Source organism: Quercus lobata, chromosome 9 (assembly GCF_001633185.2).
Source record: "Quercus lobata isolate SW786 chromosome 9, ValleyOak3.0 Primary Assembly, whole genome shotgun sequence".
NCBI lineage: Eukaryota > Viridiplantae > Streptophyta > Magnoliopsida > Fagales > Fagaceae > Quercus > Quercus lobata.
Genome location: NC_044912.1, coordinates 26,619,976 through 26,623,757, shown reverse-complemented (window position 1 = coordinate 26,623,757; position 3,782 = coordinate 26,619,976). Strand labels below are relative to the sequence as shown.

The 3,782-nt window shown below is 34.6% G+C and overlaps 1 long non-coding RNA gene across 1 annotated transcript; it reads left to right on the top strand.

The window, feature by feature from the left end:
- Positions 1 to 213: 213 nt before the first annotated feature.
- LOC115958862 lies at positions 214 to 3,532 on the top strand. The gene is made up of 3 exons (XR_004084699.1): positions 214 to 249; positions 340 to 411; positions 3,510 to 3,532. It is a non-coding gene; the product is annotated as an uncharacterized LOC115958862 (long non-coding RNA).
- The last annotated feature ends 250 nt before the right edge of the window (positions 3,533 to 3,782 follow it).

Here is a 3,782-nt window from a genome sequence, read left to right as displayed (position 1 = left end):
TAAGTTCCTCTCTTAAGATTATTTCATGTGGCTACTTAATTTTAAAAATATACTTCTATAATGAGAAAAAATTCACGTGATAAAATCTTAAGAGAGTGATCTAAAAAATAATATCTAAGGAATAGTATCTAAGTATTGTAGTTAAGTCTTACCTTTTTTTTTTTTTTTTTGGGTAAACAAAACACTGTTACGCCCTCTTTCTCCTCCCATAGACAGACCCACGCCTCTCAACGTCTCCCAAAAAGACTGGTAAGCTCTCTCTCTCTCTCATCACTCTTCTCTCTATCTCTCTCTCATGTTAAACTTGGTGACTTTGTGGATTATTTTTTCTTCTTTCAGGATTAGCAGGATATTGATTTTGGGATTAGAGAGGGTGTTGATTTTAGGACATAGCTTTTGGGATTGGAGAAGGTAATGAGTCTTTCCCTATTGATTTTTTGAGATATGGAACAACAAGCCCTATTGATTTTATAATATTTAAACTTAGCAGCAAATCTATGTATATCATTATGGATTCTGGACATTGCTTTTATAATTTTTTTCCCCTTCATGCGTGTGCATAAATGTGTCTATTAAATAAATGCAATTTTGTGACTTGATATGTTAGATTTTTTAGTTTAATTTTTGTGGGTTTTGTTAGTTTTTGTTTGGTACTGAATTTGGGTTTTTCTAGGACCTTAAAGATCTTTTTTTTTTTTTTTAGGCTGATTTCTGTGTACCCAAAATGCTTGTTTTATGGGTTTCTATGTTTTTGTGTGCTTACTTTACTTGTCAGTAACATTGATTTACTTGTTAATATCATTTTCAAACTAAGCAATATTTAGTCAAAGTGGTGCACGTTGTTTAACAATTTCAATTCTAGTCAACTCTTTAAGTGTGTTTTTGGTGCTTACTTCGTCTGCTAATCTGGAACAGATCTTTCAAAAAATTTTAGTCAATATTTTCAAATTTGGCAAAACAGGATATAAGAAACATGTGAGATGTGACTATTTGGCTTTTAGGAATGGTACTAGTAATTATTTCTTGAATGGGAGGTAAGTCCTCCATTCTCTCTATACTAAAATACCCATTTCAATCTTCTATACTAAAATACCCATTTCAATCCACAACAACTTCTAGTTCCTGGGGAGACATGAATGAAATTGAAAGTTCAAAAACGTATAAACACTTTGAACGTTTAACCCCCAAATACAACTTAACCAATTCAAGCAATATGTCAAACAACTAGTACGAAACTTAACATATACTATATATGAAATTGGTTAAAAACTATCTAAGCCAAAAACAAACATAATCCACAGCAGATAATAAAAAGGCAAAGATAGAAAGGAAGGAAGATGCAAACACAAGACAACACGCGATGTGTTATCGAAGAGGAACCGAAGCCCTCGGTGTAAAACCTCTCCGCCGCCCTCCAAGCGGTAAACAACCACTAGAAATACAGTTGGATACATGGACAGCAATAGATCCTCCAAGCCTAATCTACCCAGTGCACCTAAGCCCTCCACGCTTCTTGCTCCATCGAGGTTGCGCCGAACCTTTTTCTTTTCTAACTTCCCGGATTCCGCTACTAGACCGTAGCATCAACCAATGAAGATTGGTTCCTTCCTAACTGCTTCCCAGAAATCCAAACAGCTCTCTCACAGTAGTGATAATGGTGAGAATCAGGTTTGGTATAATGCCTCTCAAGGATTTGACAATGGAGAGGAAGAGAGTTGAGGAATTTGAAGAGACTCTAAGGTATAGATTGTGGGTGAATCAATCTTGTTTATCTTTAGGGTTTCTCTATCAAAATTCTCTCTGGAAGCTCTCTCACAATCGTGGGTAAAAGGGGTATTTATACTGGAGTGGGAGAGGAATGTGAAACGTCAGGTTTTATAAAACAGGGGTGGCTCGCGGCTTGACCTCGCGGCTTGACTAAGTCGCGAGATCCAGTCGCGAGATAACCGTATGGCCAGTTGTCCTGTTTTGTCCTGTAGTGCTCCAGCTTGCATGACTGTTCATCTTCCAGCATGCTTGGCACGTGTGCTGCGTCTGGCAGCTTGCAGCCGCGAGTCACCCGCGAGTCCCAGCCGCGAGTCCCAGCCGTGAGTCTCTGTTTTCTTGCACACTCTTGAGCAATCTTCACTCTATCTCACTCACTACCCTTACATCAAACCCACCTAAATACAGGGTTACTAAATGCTGAATTACAAGCAAATTTGGCACGGAATAAAGCCAATTAGATGGTTGAATAAATTCAACCTTACAGGAATATTAAAGGAGTCCACTTTCTCTTCACTAACTATTCCCTAAAAGATACAAAAGTAAATTAATCAACTCTCAGGACAAGACATGTATCATGCAACAACAACAATTTCAAAGGAAAAAGTGGATTTAATCTTTTTTTTTTCTTTTACAATTAAGATGATAATTAAGCTTGTCACAACGGTTTAAAGACATAAATACTTTTCCAGCTTTAACTTTTGAAAAATAATTAAATGAAGATAAAAAGGCAGACCAAAATCAATATATTCACAAAGCATATTTAAAACTTGGGGTAACCGATTTTTTCTTTTTTCTTTTTTTGGCAAATGTGGGTCCTAAGCTCTTCCACCACCTAGCTATTTCTCAAGGTGTGTCTATTGTACACATTAGGTAATTATAGGAAGGAATTTGATAGGAGTAACCTCAAAATATCAGCTAAGAGTTTTAAACCGAGGACTTCTTAAATTGCATGAAGCCTTAGGAGCCATAGATCAACCCCTTGGAATTATTTGGACAACTGATAGTGTCTTACCTTTTTAGCCATGTCCATTAGGCAAGATCCTAGGAGGTCAAATGTTATATTTTCTGTAGTTTGAGAATGGTGGATTCCGTTGGAATTCTAATTTTCAACCATAGATCAACCCCTTGGAATTCTAATTTTCATCCCAAGGCTTACTTGTACACAGTAAAAAAATTGAATAGTTTGAAACTTTGTCTCTCCCACATGGCCACATAGTTGTAGCAGTCTTGTAGAACAAAAAAAAAAAAAATCTTTCTTACAGACTTAGACAGGTGACTCTCTCTCTTTCTCTCTCTCTCTCTCTCACTCTCTCTGTCTCCGTTAAGGACTTGGGCTTTGGATTCTTCTTCTTTTTCTTCTTTCAGTTCTTTATCTTTGCCTTCAGCCTCCTTTAGTCCTTCTCACCACTGCACTGCCTTTGCCCTCTTCTTTTTTTTTTTTATTTTTTATTTTTATTTATTTATTATTATTATTTTTTTTTATCTCTTCAGATTTTAGTTCTTTGCTTTTCATCCCTTTGTTTAAAAGTAAAAGTTTTGTCTCTTTGTTTAAAAGTAAAGGTTTTGCACTTTCCAGAATTGCAATAGTGTAATGTATGTACTATGTGTTCAATTTTTCTTTGGTAAACGTACTATGTGTTGAATTTAGACAACAAAGAGTGACTAATTTTGTCCCTTTCTCATTATCATTGTCAGTAACCTATTGCTGTGGGCTCCTGAATTTGTGACTCTATTTTGTGAAGCTTCTGTGCTTGTGCTGTGTGCTCCAGGTATTTGTATTTTCTTTGTTTAGTTTTTTTTTTTTTTTAATTTTTCTTTCCATTGCTTTCTTTTTTAAAATTCTTATAATATATTATTTATTATTATAATAATCAATATATTATAAACAATATATATATATAAAATTGTTAAAACAATATATATATATATTATAAACAATATTATAATTTGTATCATCATATCATTTTTTTTTTTTTTTCATTTATGCATATTGATGCTTTTCATATATATTTTTA